The sequence below is a fragment of the Coregonus lavaretus genome (genome assembly GCF_964263955.1).
Source record: "Coregonus lavaretus genome assembly, chromosome: 5".
In the NCBI taxonomy this organism is placed as follows: Eukaryota; Metazoa; Chordata; class Actinopteri; order Salmoniformes; family Salmonidae; genus Coregonus; species Coregonus lavaretus.
The window spans coordinates 19,498,958-19,515,688 of NC_139992.1; the positions used below are offsets into that span (position 1 = coordinate 19,498,958).

The 16,731-nt window shown below is 46.0% G+C and overlaps 1 pseudogene across 1 annotated transcript in view; it reads right to left on the reverse strand.

Moving 5' to 3' along the window:
- Positions 1-1,827: 1,827 nt before the first annotated feature.
- Positions 1,828-16,731, reverse strand: part of LOC311128830 (interleukin-1 receptor type 1-like) — a 17,916-nt pseudogene continuing 3,012 nt past the window's right edge. The window contains exons 4-9 of the transcript in view: positions 9,509-9,571; positions 9,247-9,382; positions 5,458-5,609; positions 5,148-5,291; positions 2,913-3,086; positions 1,828-2,614 (exon numbers count right to left, since the gene is read on the reverse strand). The product of the transcript in view is annotated as an interleukin-1 receptor type 1-like (transcript). The remainder of the gene's footprint in view (positions 2,615-2,912; positions 3,087-5,147; positions 5,292-5,457; positions 5,610-9,246; positions 9,383-9,508; positions 9,572-16,731) is intronic.

Consider the following 16,731-nt stretch of genomic DNA (forward strand, 5'->3'; position numbering starts at 1 on the left):
GGTTAATCATTCTGTCACTTGCACACATAGCACAACTTCCTGACTGAGGAAAAGAGGAATTCATTTGTCGTCGTTTCAAAGCCTTCAACACAATTCTCTCCAAGCATATACATGACAACAGGAAGTGTGCTGTTTGTGATAAGAGTTTCAACACCAGGAGAGGGAGTTCCTCAAAATCATGAAACCTCAAATAATGGATCTTACAAGAAGCTAATGGTTAAATCTGGAACCCTTAGTTGCTACATCCATTTTTGGACTTATAAATTAGTGATATACTGTATACCCATTGATTCAGTGCTTGCATCCATAGCTCTGTCTATGAATTTGAGCACTTACATTTCTCCAGGTTCATCCCTCAGGCGGCGTGACCACTTTGTTATTGTTTCAAATAAGGATTCTAGCTTTAAAGATACTTCTCTAGTTATCACTGGTTAAAGGTGCTACACATAGGATTTTCTTTGTATTTTAATTTGAGAAAATGTCCATAATATATCTACTGTAATAGTGGAATGATAGTGTTTCACAGTATTACTTACCCGCCAGTGTTGTGATTGGCTGTGAAATTCGCTTATTGTTTTCTCCAGCCGGAGCGGCATCAGTTGTCAAAATGGGAAAGCTGTTCTGACTTGGTGGCTGTGTTATCTAGTGGAAATGCCTCTGTCATTTCCTGGTTGCAAAAATCATACACTGTTCGCTCAATTTCTGTTCATGTGAGAAAACAAGCACTGAATAGTGTAGGGAATCTATAGGTATCTACTAGCATGCTAACAGATACCCATAGACTACCTCTAGCTTCCTTCATACTGGACACATAAAAATGGTATCCACAAGTTCATCTGACTAGGGAAGTAGATAAAGGGCATCATTGCCAAAATTCCAAAGTATCCTTTTATGTATGACAAGGCCTTAGAGAGCCTCCAGGCAGAGCTGCATGGTGGGGACTAGTTAATGAGCCAGTGCAATTGAGACACAACATGAGCCCCATGGTGAAGGTGCTTCTCCGTGGGGACCACAAACCTTACCGAAGACAGTGTGTTGTGGTAGCCAGGTGGACCTCATGACTTAGCTGCTGGACCATTCAAAAATCTACGTTTTACTCTTTTATCATAACTAACTTAAAACCTTCTGTTAATCCTTCCTAATGGCTACCTTCATGCTACATAATAAGCCCAATTGTACCAACAGTTTGCAGTAACAATTACAATACTTACATGAATCCATGTACCTTCTTAGAGACGATAAACCCAAGGTGCTCCTCTTCTCTTCGTTTCACACCGAGTGTGGTTTCAGGCTCCCTGAAGAGTGATTTTAAGGAAGATACTTCAGGTTGACAAGACGATGCTGCAGAAGGTTTTCTTGAGGTGTAAAACAACCTCAGCTGGATGTGAGAATCCCCAGTCCTAACCACACTTTATTTTAAATGGCTTATCTTATGATCCCATTGGATTACAGTAAAGCAGGTTACCAGTCACAGCTATAGTCCTACCTGTATGTAAGCTAGCCATAACAAAAGAGCTAGCAAGCAACCACCTTCTGGAATGTGCTTTAATAAATAATATAAGGTATTTGTTAATAGCCAGCTCACCACTTATAAAACATTTAATATCAAATGTCAGAAAGCTGTTCATAAATACTTTGGCCTATTAATTAATAACTGCGTTCATAAATATTAGTTTAAACACTTATAGTTTATCTCAATGTATGATTAACAAATCGAATAAAAACATTATATCAACAATCCTGAATAAATAAAGGAACATTTTGGAGGGATTTTTTAGAAAGTAGACAAACAAAGACAACAAATACATTATATAGAATGTACTGGGCACTCTTTATTAAAGCTCTTTCACAGATGTGGTGTGTATGTACAACATGGTGGTAAATTGTGTGTGTGTGTGTGTGTGTGTGCGTGCGTGTGTGTGTGAGTGGCTCTGCCAATATGTTCAGAATGAATACACTGTTTACTGTGCATTTTCCCACCTCAAATAAATCTCACAGCAGAAGATCAGTCCTCCAAAGTCTGATTCAATAATTTTTCATGAAAATGTGTTGAGAGAGTCAGGTACCAGAAGTCATTCAACAGATTTCCTCGTTATGTCTAACACTGTCCTCTCCAAAGCCCATCCATCCCATCACAACTTCATCAGGCTGTTCTTCTCTGGTCACCTCGTCCTCGTGCCCCTCACTGGCATATAATACCTCAGTTCCTTCCAGAAGCGTGAGGACAAGGAAAGAGAGGGTGAGGAGAGAGGGGACGAAGCCAGCTCCCCTCTCTTCTCCTCCACCTCCTCCTCTTCTCCCCACCTCCCACACCTCAACCCTCTGCTACTCTTCCACCAGCAGACGGCGCCCTGGCGCTCCCGGAGGTGGCGCACCGACTCGGGGAAGAGGGTCAGCTGTGTGGGGGAGACCTCCTCCAGCTCCACAAGGACCACCTTAAGGGAGCCCTCCAACAGGGCACGGTGCATGGCCGTCTGCCTCTCGAAGCTCTGCCAGGCCTCCAGGACACCACTGCTGCTGTCACTGTGGCTTCCACTGCAGAACGTAGAGCCAGAGTAGACCAGGAGGAGACGCCGGCTTGCCAGCATGCTCTCCTCCACTGCATCTACTATGGCTAGAGAGGGAGGAGGGAGGAGAAGAGGGGGAAAGGGAGGAGGGAGGAGAAGAGGGGGAAAGGGAGGAGAGAGGAGGGAGGAGAAGAGGGGGAAAGGGAGGAGGGAGGAGAAGAGGGGGTCAGGGAGCAGGGGAAATTGTTATTAAAACATTGTTCTACCATTGAAATGGTTTCTGAAGGTCTTTATGATTTCAGAAAGGTTTCACATATTTCATCATCATGCTACTTATGTACTAATGCCAAGGCTAACTTAGTCTTCTGGAACCTGGAGCCTCAGGGTCGAGCTGAGATGTCATACCTTCCCCTGGTAGGCTGTCCCGGCCCAGTATGAACAGCCTGTAGCCACACCTCCCCTCCAGAACCTGGGGCAACATGTGGAGGGCAAACATCTCTGCCTCCCCACAGGCTCCGCCCCCATCCCCAAACAGACGGGGGTATGCCACGTACGCATCATACAACTTCCCATCAGAGTCTGCCACATGCAGGATAGGGACAGGTAAAACAAAATAGATGTGTTAGTGCTGGGCTAGAGCAAAAGCCTCCACAGACCTGCCTAACAGAGGAGGCTTGGTTATTTATGACACCATAGTTGCTTGTGTTTTATGGTTACATGGCCTATTTAGTGCCTTGTATCAAACTTCCTCTCTGTTTCCTCTGAGTCATGGAAAATGCTGTGCTTGCATAGCTGTGGGATGTGCTACAATACATTGCTACACTTGCTACTGATTTTACTTGTGGTCAGGTGGGGAGTGGGAAACAAGTGTTGGATTCTAGCTTGGAATATACTTATTCATGTTACCATATTAGAACCGGGTGTATGGAAAGTTACTGAGTGAGAAAGGGGAGTGCAGAGCTTACATTCTGTTGGGAAATGTTATTCTTAAATCTCATGTACCCTATGGAGAGAGGCAAAGGGCAACAGTCTGGTTTCAGTCACTGCTAAGGTAGGACAGCCGTGGAGTAAGGAGGAGTGAGGAATTCGGCCCGAGTTCAGGTCAGATGAAGTGAGGAGGAACAGTCAGTCCTGTCACACACATACAGTTGAAGTCGGAAGTTTACATACCCCTTAGCCAAATACATTTAAACTCAGTTTTTCACAATTCCTGACATTTAATCCTAGTAAAAATTCCCTGTCTTAGGTCAGTTAGGATCACCACTTTATTTTAAGAATGTGAAATGTCAGAATAATAGTAAAGAGAATGATTTATTCCGCTTTTATTTATTTCATCACATTCCCAGTGGGTCAGAAGTTTACATACACTCAATTAGTATTTGGTAGCATTGCCTTTAAATTGTTTAACTTGGGTCAAACGTTTCGGGTAGCCTTCCACAAGCTTCCCACAATAAGTTGGATGACTTTTGGTCCATTCCTCCTGACAGAGCTGGTGTAAGAGGCCTCCTTGCTCGCACACGCTTTTTCAGTTCTGCCCATAATGTTCTATAGGATTGAGGTCAGGGCTTTGTGGTGGCCACTCCAATACCTTGACGTTGTTGTCCTTAAGCCATTTTGCCACAACTTTGGAAGTATGCTTGGGGTCATTGTCCATTTGGAAGACCCATTTGCGACCAAGCTTAAACTTCCTGACTGATGTCTTAAGATGTTGCTTCAATACATCAACATAATTTTCCTTCCTCATGATGCTATCTACTTTGTGAAGTGCACCAGTCCCTCCTGCAGCAAAGCACCCTCACAGCATGATGCTGCCACCCCCGTGCTTCACAGTTGGGATGGTGTTCTTCAGCTTGCAAGCCAACTTTAAAGGCACAGTCAACTTAGTGTATGTAGACTTCTGACCCACTGGAATTGCTGTGAATTATATGTGAAATAATCTGTCTGTAAACAATTGTTGGAAAAATTACTTGTGTCATGCACAAAGTAGATGTCCTAACCGACTTGCCAAAACTATAGTTTGTTAAAAAGAAATTTGTGGAGTGGTTGAAAAACAAGTTTTAATGACTGTATGTAAACTTCCAACTTCAACTGTATATTTCCATGCCCATGAAGGTTCTAGCAGGAGGCTACACCAATGAGAGGAACCAAATACGTTCCTGACTAGCAACAGAGATGTATTGGCTGTCTAGATATGCAAGGGGTTGACTCCGCCTAGTAGGAAGGTATAAATATATGTGATTGTGTAAACATCTTTGTCTTTGCAGCTATATGACCCAGTGGGTGAATAAACTTTGTTTGAGCTTTTTCTAGTTGTCCGTTTGAGTTTTTACTCAGTTTGTTCAGAACCTAACACAAGCAATGCAACATGCGTGTGTGTGTGGGTTTAAGTGTGGGCCTGGGGGTTTGTGGGGAGACATGCTGTATGTGCATTTCTGTCTGTATCTGGTGTAGGAATGTATATTTATGTTAGTGCGAGTTTCCATTTCGTGAAAGCACAGTATGCAATGAGTCTGCAGATAGTGTGTGTGTGTGCATGAGTGTGTGCATGTCTACGTGTGCGCGCTCAGGCATGTTTCTATTAATGTTTCCATGAGTGTGCTTGCGCAGTATATGTGCGGTAAAGTGTCTCTCATTGCGTACCTGTGTTTGTGTAGAGAAGCGGGAACATCCTCCTGAGCGACAGCACGATGTCGATCTTGAAGCGATGGTAAATAACAACACTAACAGTAAACACCAATACCAGACTGGTCAGTAGTACCCCAATAGGGAGCAGATAGTTTGGATCTGTGCAGAAAAAGAGAGAAGATAGCATTTATAACAGTTTTTTCAAAAGTGGTGAGGTTGCAGTTGTTATAATACACTATCAAAACAACGGTAAAGGGACAGGATAATATGTGTGTGATCTCTTTTGAAACACCTTTATGTTATCCTCCAGACAGTATTGTCTAACCTGTAGGCTGTAGTATGAAGAAGGCTAAAGAAATGCCTCTGTCACTGGAAACCAAACACGTGTAGTTGATGTAAAAGTCTTCCTCTTCCACCATCAAGAAATTCAAATGACGCTCCAACCATACACCCTTCTCCTCTTCTTCTCTCCACTCCCTGGTTTGGGGGGGGGGGGGGGGGGGGGGAAGACAGACAAGTTCCCCCTTGTGAACGCACAATCAAACCATCATGGCAACAGTTAACATAACATACACTGTTATTGGCGCCTGAGGGGATGGGTGCCGTTTTACAGGCTCCTAACCAACTGTGCTATTTTGTGTGGTTTTTTGCATTGTTTGTAACCTTTTTTGTACATAATGTTGCTGCTACCGTCTCTTATGACCGAAAATAGTTTCTGGATATCAGAACAGTGATTATTCACCTCAAACTGCACAAATATTTTTTTTTTAATGAGTCTTACAGAAGGGATATACTGTTTCTCCGAGACCAGGCCCAAATCCCGTCATTCGTGTGAAGAAAAGACAGAGGTACAGGGGGCGGAGATCGGGTGCCTTGTGAGAATTATTCGGCGAGTGGGGAACCCGCCTCTACCTTCCGTTCTATTGGCCAACGTGCAATCACTGGAGAATAAACTGGATGAGCTCCGTTCTAGACTATCCTACCAACGGGACATTAAAAACTGTAATAGCTTATGTTTCACCAAGTCGTGGCTGAACGACGACACGGATAATATACAGTTGGCTGGATTTCCGTGCATCGGCAGGACAGAAGCGGCGCTCCTAGTGGCCAGGAACTTAATGCAGGCAAACTTAAATCCATTTTACCTCATTTCTACCAGCATATCACATCTGCAACCAGAGGGAAAAAACCCTAGACCACTTTTACTCCACACACAGTGATGCATACAAAGCTCTCCTTCGCCCTCCATTTGGCAAATCTGACCATAATGCTATCCTGCTGATTCCTGCTTTCAAGCAAAAACTAAAGCAGGAAGTACCAGTGACTCGCTCAATATCAGAAGACGCGGATGCTACGCTGCAGGACTGTTTTGCTAGCACAGACTGGAAGAAATCCCGCTATGCCATCAGACTAACCATCAAACAGGCAAAGCGTCAATACAGGACTAGGATTGAATCCTACTACACCGGCTCTGATACTCGTCAGATGTGGCAGGGCTTGCAAACTATTACGGATTACAAAGGGAAACCCAGCAGCGAGCTGCCCAGTGACGCGAGCCTATTAGATGGGCTAAATGCCTTTTATGCTCGCTTCGGGGCAAGCAACACTGAAGCATGCATGAGAGCACCAGCTGTTCCGGACGACTGTGTGATCACGCTCTCCGTAGCCTTTAAACAGGTCAACATTCACAAGGCCGCGGGGCCAGACGGATTACCAGGACGTGTACTCAGATCCTGCGTGGACAAACTGGCAAGTGTCTTCACTGACATTTTCAACCTTTACCTGAGCAAGTCTGTAACACCTACATGTTTCAAGCAGACCACCATAGTCCCTGTGCCCAGAAAAGCGAAGGTAACCTGCCTAAATGACTACCGTCCCGTAGCACGTCGGTAGCCATGATGTTCTTTGAAAGGCTGGTCATGGCTCACATCAACACCATCATCCCGGAAACCCTAGACCCACTCAAATTTGCATCCCGCCCCCATGGATCCACAGATGACGCAATCTCAATCGCACTCCACACTGCCCTTTCCCACCTGGACAAAAGGAACACCTATGTGAGAATGCTGTTCATTGACTACAGTTCAGCGTTCAACACCATAGTGCCTACAAAGTTCACCACTAAGCTAAGGACCCTGGGACTAAACACCTCCCTCTGCAACTGGATCTTGGACTTCCTGACGGGCCGCCCCCAGGTGGTAAGGGTAGGCAACAACACATCTGCCAAGCTGATCCTCAACACTGGGGCCCCTCAGGGGTGCATGCTTAGTCCCCTCCTGTACTCCCTGTTCACCCATGACTGCGTGGCCAAGCACGACTCCAACACCATCATTAAGTTTGCTGACGACACAACAGTGGTAGGCCTGATCACCGACAACGATGAGACAGCCTAAAGGGAGGAGGTCAGAGACCTGGCATTGTGGTGCCAGGACAACAACCTCTCCCTCAACGTGATCAAGACAAAGGAGCTATCGTGGACTACAGGAAAAGGAGGGCCAAACATGCTCCTATTCACATCGACAGGGCTGTAGTGGAGCTGGTCGAGAGTTTCAAGTTCATTTGTGTCAACATTAATCAAATGGCCACCTGGACTATCTACATTGACACCCCCCTCCCTTTGTTTTTACACTGCTGCTACTCGCTGTTTATTATCTATGCATAGTCACTTTACCCCTACCTACATGTACAAATTACTTCGACTAACCTGTACCCCCGCACATTGACTCGGTACCGGTACACCCTGTATTTAGCCTCGTTATTGTTATTTTATTGTGTTACTTGTTATTTGATTTTTTACTTTATTTTATTTAGTAAATATTTTCTTAACTCTATTTCTTGAACTGCATTGTTGGTTAAGGGCCTGTAAGTAAGCATTTCACGGTAAGGTCTACACCTGTTGTATTCGACGCATGTGACAAATAAAATGTGATTTGATTAGATTTTGTGAAGTTCCAAAGTTTCAAAGCAAGCACTATGTATTAAGGTATATGGAGCCTATCTTAATCTCAGTAGTATACCTGATACGATACCAACAGTTTAGATACTATACAGTAGAACATCCATCTGGATGACACAGAATACAGGCATATACAGTGCCGTGAAAAAGTATTTTCTCCTTTCTGATTTTCTCTATTTTTGCATATTTTTTATACTGAATGTTATCAGATCTTCAACCAAAACCTAATATTAGATAAAGGAACCTGAGTGTACAAATAACAAACCCAAAAATTATACTTATTTTATTTATTTAATTAACAAAGTTATGCAAGTGTGAAAAAGTAACTGCCCCCTTACACTCAACAACTGGTTGTGCCACCTTTAGCTGCAATGACTGCAACCAAATGCTTCCTGTAGTTGTTGATCAGTCTCTCACATCGCTGTGGAGGAATTTGGCCAACTCTTGCATGCAACATTTTTGGGTTTTCAAGCATGAACTGCTAGTTTCAAGTCCTACCACAACATCTCAATTGGAATTGGGTCTGGACTTTGACTAGTAAATTACAAAACTTCAAATGTGTTGCTTTTTAACCATTTTCAAGTAAACTTGATTATGTGTTTTGGATCATTGTCTTGCTACATGACCCAGCTGTGCTTCAGCTTCAGCTCACAGACAGATGGCCTTACATTCTCCTGTAGAACGTAATGGGACCCATGACGTCCAAAAAGCTATACTTTTGACTCATCTGTCCATAGAACATTCTTCAAATAGTCTTGATGATTCAGGTGCTTTTTGGCAAACTTGAGTCAACTTTTTGGATGAGATGGGTCCCATTATGTCTGGCGAAAAGCTAACACTGCATTACACAGTAAGAACTTCATACTGTAAGTCAAGCATGGTGGTGGTATTGTGATGGTTTGGGGATGCTTTGCTGCCTCAGGACCTGGACGACTTGCCTTAATAGAAGGAACCATGAATTCTGCTCTGTATCAGAGAATTCTACAGGAGAATGTCATGCCATCCGTCTGTGAGCTGAAGCTGAAGCGCAGCTGGGTCATGCAGCAAGACAATGATCCAAAACACACAATCAAGTCTACATGAAAATGGTTAAAAAGCAACACATTTGTAGAATTCTTACAGTGTGTATTGCGATACTGTTGTGTTGTCTCAACCTACCTTTGTGATTCCTGAAAGATGCGTTCTGAGACAATTTTGGAAATTGAGTTTTTGCTAGCTTTCCAATTCAAATCCGTGCAACTTTTATTCCCCACACTCGGCACAAACACCCGACACATCTTACTGAAGGAAGAACCTAGGGGGCAAACATTGAATTCTTTATTTGGATCATGAATGAAAATAAATAATAAACTCACGCACGCACGCACGCGCACACACACACACACACACACACACACACATTCTCTAGTGGTTTACTCACCCAGATCTGCTTTGATGATCTCATTGGCAGGTTCAACCACTTTGGGCTCCAGGCAATACTGCACTGAAATTATGACAATGATTCATAAACATCATAGAAAGACACAGAAATATTCAGTCACCTGACCCTATAGAAAACAACCCTTTCTAAGCTCTCAAAGAGCAAAGTTTCAAAGCAGCCTCTATGAACTCATAACCTCTGATTCAGGGTCATATACAGTGCCTTCAGAAAGTATTCACACTCCTTGACTTTTTCCACGTTTTGTTGTGTTACAGCTTGAATTTGAAATTGATGCAATTTAGATTTTTGTATCAATGGCCTACACACAATACCCCATAATGTCAAAGTGGAATGTTTTTAGAAATGTTTACAAATTAATTAAAAATGATGAAATGTCTTGAGTCAAGAAGTATTCAATGCCTTAGTTATGGCAGGCCTAAATAAGTTCAGGAGTAAAATGTTGCTTAACAAGTCACATAAGTTGCATGGACTCACTCTGTGTCACGCCCTGGCTCTAGGGACTCTTTTATGTTGAGCCAGGGTGTGTAGAGTCTATGTTTTGTGTTCATTGTTTCAGTATCTAGTTCATGTGTTTCTGTGTTGGCCGGGGTGGTTCTCAATCAGAGGCAACGGGAATCAGCTGTTGCTTGTTGTCTCTGATTGGGACCCATACATAGGCAGCCGTTTGGCAGTTGTGTTTTGTGGGATCTTGTTCCGTGTTGGTTTGTGTTTGTTACCAAGGACTTCACGTATCGTTTTGTTGTTTTTGTTCGTGTGGTGAATATAAATAAAGTATGTTCGCATTCCACGCTGCACCTTGGTCCGCTCCTTTTGACGATCGTGACAGAAGATCTCACCATAACAGGACCAAGCAGCGTGTCCAGGAGCAGACAGCCTGGACTTGGGAGAAGATCCAGGCCGGTATGGATCGCCGTCCGTGGGAGGAGACGGTGGAGGCGCGCCGTAGAGAGTAGCAGCGGCGCCAACCGGGCCGACGTCGGACACGCAAGAGGCAACCCCAATACATTTTTAGGGGGGGGGGGGGCACACGGCATGGACGACGGGGCTGCTGGAGGCAGCTACAGGGCGAGGTTGGGGATTAGGAGAGGAGGCCACCGGGTTTGGGGGGCCGGAAGGGAGGTTGGCGGAAACTAGAGGTAGAGCAGAGCCAACTCCCCGTACTCAGGCTAGGCAGTGTGAGACAGGGCAGGTTCCGAGATATGCGGAGCTGCATACTGTGCCGCGAGTGGTCCGGCACAGTCCGGTTCGTCCTGTGCGAGCACCACGCACGTGTCGTGCTAAGGTGGGCATGCAGCCAGGACGGAGTGTGCCGGCTCAACGCTCGTGGCCTCCAGTACCCCTCCTCGGTCCCGGATATCCTGCGCCAGTGTCACGTGTTGTTGTGCCAGTACGTGTACACAGCCCTGTACGTCCTGTGCTGATGCCTCACACAGAGTGTGTTAAGATAGGCATTCAGCCAGGACGGGTTGTGTCAGCTCTTCGCTCCAGACCTCCAGTCCGTCTCCACAGCCCGGTCCGGCCTGTTCCTGCCCCTCGTACCAAGACTGTGGTGCGCGTCGCTAGCCCGGCCCGGCCCATTCCTGCTCCCCGCACCAAGTCAGTGGTGCGCGTCGTCAGCCCGGCCCGGCCGGTTCCTGCTCCCCGCACCAAGCCAATGGTGCGCGTTGCCAGCCCGGCCCGGCCTGTTCCTGCCCCTCGCACCAAGCCTATGGTGCGCGCCGCCAGCCCGGTCCGGCCTGTTCCTGCTCCCCGCACCAAGCCTATGGTGCGCGTCGCCAGCCCGGCCCGGCCCGTTCCTGCTCCCCGCACCAAGTCAGTGGTGCGCGTCGTCAGCCCGGCCCGGCCGGTTCCTGCTCCCCGCACCAAGCCAATGGTGCGCGTTGCCAGCCCGGCCCGGCCTGTTCCTGCCCCTCGCACCAAGCCTATGGTGCGCGCCGCCAGCCCGGTCCGGCCTGTTCCTGCTCCCCGCACCAAGCCTATGGTGCGCGTCGCCAGCCCGGCCCGGCCCGTTCCTGCTCCCCGCACCAAGTCAGTGGTGCGCGTCGTCAGCCCGGCCCGGCCCGTTCCTGCTCCCCGCACCAAGCCAGTGGTGCGCTTCGTCAGCCCGGCCCGGCCCGTTCCTGCTCCCCGCACCAAGCCTGTGGTGCGCATCGTCAGCCCGGTCCGGCCCGTTCCTGCTCCCCGCACCAAGCCAGGGGTGCGCGTCATCAGCCCGGTCCGGCCCGTTCCTGCTCCCCGCACCAAGACAGGGGTGCGCGTCGTCAGCCCGGTCCGGCCCATTCCTGCTCCCCGCACCAAGCCTGTGGTGCGCGTCGTCAGTCCGGCACAGCCCGTGCCCGTTTCACCGGTGCCTGGTCAGGTACCGGTCAGCTGCTCCACACCGGAGCCTAAGCAATCCGCTCCACCGATGTCCAGTCCAGCTCCAGCCAGCGGGGCCAGACCAGACCAGGGGCACTACGGGGGGGTTATTAGAGGGTGGTGGTCACGCCTGGAGCCGGATCCGCCTCCGAGGAGGAATGCCCACCCGGCCCTCCCCTGTTCGGTTTATGTTGGCGCGGTCGCAGTCCGCGCCTTTGGGGGGGGGTACTGTCACGCCCTGGCTCTAGGGACTCTTTTATGTTGAGCCAGGGTGTGTAGAGTCTATGTTTTGTGTTCATTGTTTCAGTATCTAGTTCATGTGTTTCTGTGTTGGCCGGGGTGGTTCTCAATCAGAGGCAACGGGAATCAGCTGTTGCTTGTTGTCTCTGATTGGGACCCATACATAGGCAGCCGTTTGGCAGTTGTGTTTTGTGGGATCTTGTTCCGTGTTGGTTTGTGTTTGTTACCAAGGACTTCACGTATCGTTTTGTTGTTTTTGTTCGTGTGGTGAATATAAATAAAGTATGTTCGCATTCCACGCTGCGCCTTGGTCCGCTCCTTTTGACGATCGTGACACTCTGTGTGCAATAACAGTGTTTCAAATGATTTTTGAATGACTACCTCATGTCTGTACCCCACACATACAGTACAATTATATGTAAGGTCCCTAAGTCAAGCAGTGAATTTCAAACACAGATTCAACCACGAAGACCAGGGAGGAAAACCTGGTTCCGTCTGCTTTCCACCAGGCACTGGGAGATGAATTCACCATTCAGCAGGTCAACAACCTTAAACACAAGGCCAAATCTACACTGAAGTTGCTTACGAAGAATACAGTGAATGTTCCTGAGTGGCCGAGTTACAGTTTAGACTTAAATCTGCTTGAAAATCTATGGCAAGACCTGAAAATGGTTGTCTAGCAATGATCAACAACCAACTTGACAGACCTTGAAGAATTTTGAAAAGAATAATGGGGAAATGTTGCACAATCCAGGTGTGGAAAGCTCTTATACACTTACCCAGAAATACTCACAGCTGTAATCTCTGCCAAAGGTGATTCTAACATATATTGACTCAGGGAGTTGAATACTTATGTAATCAGATATATTAGTGTTCTATTTTTCTATTTTTTTCTATTTTTAATGTTAGACTTTTTCTTACACTTTGACATTACAGGGTATTTTGTGTAGATTGTTAACAAAAAATGACTATTAAATCCCTTTTAATCCCACTATGTAACACAACAAGATGTGGAGAAAGTCACCGGGTGTGAATACTTTCTGAAGGCACTGTATCTCTGTAATGGCTGTGGTAAGGATTGGGGGTATATGGTAATAATCTGTGGTTAGGGACAACTTTTATGAGCTGTGCCAACAAAACTCACCGTCCACCATACCGTTGATGGTCTCTGAGATCCTGCCGCTGAGCCCTTCCAAGTTAAAGGTCATGGTGCAGGTGTAGAACGCATGGTCCTCAGGGATGACCGCTTTTACTAGGAGTAACTCCGTAACACTGTTATTGACATAGCTAAACCTGTTCCACAATGGGTCATCTTTCACAATGGGTTCACAGCCCTGAAAGGTTTAAAGTAGAAATCCACACTGAAAGGTAGTGGTAATGGAATGGAATATCATAGTAATGGAATATGGCTAATAAAACAAAATGAATACACAATTACAGATAAGTTGTGATAATGTCTTACCTTAGAAGACCTACTCTCAGAACAATTCAATGCAGTACAATGTGTGAGAGCAATGAACAATGTAAAGAGTATATACCGTATCTGATGGAACATTGTTCAAATGTAGTCACTAGTAGTAATAACCCCACATTCCTATAGTTTTAAACAGAAATTAAGAATACATAGAGACAGACTGAATGACTGAAAAGAAAGAGTTCAAACAGGCTTTCCAGCACTGTCAGGCAGGGGCAGACTGGGACCAGAAATCCGCCCTGGCATTTCTGACACACCAGACCATTTTTCCCTTGAGGCCCCGACATTGGCCCATTTTCTTTCCTTGAGGCCCCCAAAAGGCCCATTTTTGTCACTGTGGACCCCGTTATTACATTTAAATTTTTTAAATTTTAGTCATTTAGCAGACGCTCTTATCCAGAGTGACTTACAGTTAGTGAGTGCATACATTTTCATACTGGCCCCCCGTGGGGAACGAACCCACAACCCTGGCGTTGCAAGCGCCATGCTCTACCAACTGAGCTACAGGGGACTACATCATGTCCAAATGTATCTCAAATTGATTTGAACATGATTACATTTTACGTTTTAGTCATTTAGCAGACGCTCTTATCCAGAGCGACTTACAGTTAGTGAGTGCATACATTTTTCATACTGATGCGCGACAAATGCCAATATCGGTCAAATGACTTGAATGAGATTTGTGCCACAAATGCCAAAACGCTTCCATGTGACAACAGTGCAAGGGAAACCAAACCAAAGCACGTTGTTGTTATACCTTGTCCATAGACTGGCCTACAGGGTAAGGAAACCAATGTCATTGTAATTTGGGTGAACTTTGGGTGAACTAATTTGGTTATTAGCCAGATAATTATAATTATGTAAAAAAATAAAATAAATGACAATCCCATTGGGCTAAAAATGTATCAGCCCATCCGGCATGGCCAGTCCACCCCTGCTGTCAGGCGTTCCCTCTCAACACTCTCCCATTGCACTGCACTGTCTGTTTACCCCATAGGACTCACCTTGTACCACTGAATGGAGTAATTGTCCACTTCCCTGATATGGTCACTCAATGGGCAGTTCAGAAAACCGGTGTCTTTGTTGGTCAGGACCTGGTCGGCCTTTTCTGGTCGACCGCATTCTTCTGGGTTGGTGTGGTTCACAATCAGTAAGGCCGATTTCTTATAGCACTGGGAGGGTAGTCTGTTTATCAAAGGTAACAGGAAAGATTTACAGCACACGCACACACACACACACACACACACACACAGCAGACAAAAGTATTGCCCCTACCTCACAACACACTCATAGTTTCCAGCATCCTCCATCGCGATGTTAAAAATCCACAGTGTCTTTCCCCGCGGCAGAGTCTTTCTTGTCTCCCTGGTCAGCTCTCTTCCAGTCCTTGGGTCATACCATGAGATGTTATAGGGGATGCTGCGGTAGTCAAACACATTGAGGTCCACCAGGGTGGATGTTAACATGGCAGCATCACCGGAAACTGAAAACACCCGCTCAACCTCTCGTCCTTTGTCCTCACAGAGATCTGAACACAAAGAGTATATAAAGTAAAGTAAAGACAAACATGCGGCACAGGGACTGTTTGCGGACCACCATCTTTTTTATTGAGGCCACCTCTTAAAGAAAAACACATGTTGGAGAAATGATGCACGGCAAAGAAATTATGCAATTATTCCGCGTGTCATGTAGTATGCATAGACAGAGTCTTTACAGAGATGGTCCCTTCAAAATATATCTCTTCACAACAAATTCTCCAGTAAAACAAATAATAACTAAGAACACTGATGGTGTTAAATCAATACTGAAAGTGTTGAGTCTGTGGACCCATATAGACACCAGAACAGTGTTAAATTAACACACTGATTAGTGTAAAGCCTTTTCCAAATATTCCCACAGTGCCTTGCCTTTCAAGCAAATTGTAGAGTTACCACCACTGTAAGTGACAGAGACATGGTTGTTGCATTCATCCATTTTTGGACCTACGGACTTCAAAAAGTGAGATCCTAAATGAATATGTTGTCATAAAATATATATATATATATATATATATATATATATATATATATATATATATATATATATATATATATATATATTTAACACAATGCCATACAGTGCATTCGGAAAGTATTCAGACCCCTTCACTTGTTCCACATTTTGTTACATTACAGCCTTAAATAAATGTGTTTTTTTCCTTATCAATCTACACAAAATACCCCATATTGACAAAGCAAAAACAGGTTTTACATTTTTTTTGCAAATCAATTAAAAATTAAAAACGGAAATATCACATTTACATAAATATTCAGACCCTTTACTCAGTACTTTGTTGAAGCACCTTTGGCAGCGATTACAGCCTCGAGTCTTCTTGGGTATGATGCCACAAGCTTGGCACACCTGTATTTGGGGAGTTTCTCCCATTCCTCTCTGCAGATCCTGTCAAGCTCTGTAAGGTTACATGGGGAGCATCGCTGCACAGCTATTTTCAGGTCTCTCCAGAGCTGTTCGATCGAATTCATGTCCGGGCTCTGGCTGGGCCACTCAAGGACATTCAGAGGCCTGTCCCGAAGCCACTCCTGCGTTGTCTTGGCTGTGTGCTTAGGGTCGTTGTCCTGTTGGAAGGTGAACCATCGCCCCAGTCTGAGGTCTGGAGCAGGTTTTCATCAAGGATCTCTCTTCTGTACTTTGCTCCGTTCACCTTTCCACATCAAGATGCTGCCACCACCATGCTTCACCGTAGGGATGGTATTGGCCAGGTGATGAGTGGTGCCTGGTTTCCTCCAGACGGGACGCTTGGCATTCAGGCCAAAGAGTTCAATCTTGGTTTCATTAGACCAGAGAATCTTGTTTCTCTTGGTCTGTGAGTCCTTAGGTGCCTTTTGGCAAACTCCCGAGTGGCGCAGTGGTCTAAGGCACTGCATCGCAGTGCTAGCTGTGCCACTAGAGATCCTGGTTTGAATCCAGGCTCTGTCGTAGCCGGCCGCGACCGGGAGACCCATGGGGCGGCGCACAATTGGCCCAGCGTCGTGCAGGGTAGGGGAGGGAATGGCCGGCAGGGATGTAGCTCAGTTGGTAGAGCATGGCGTTTGCAACGCCAGGGTTGTGGGATTGATTCCCACGGGGGGCC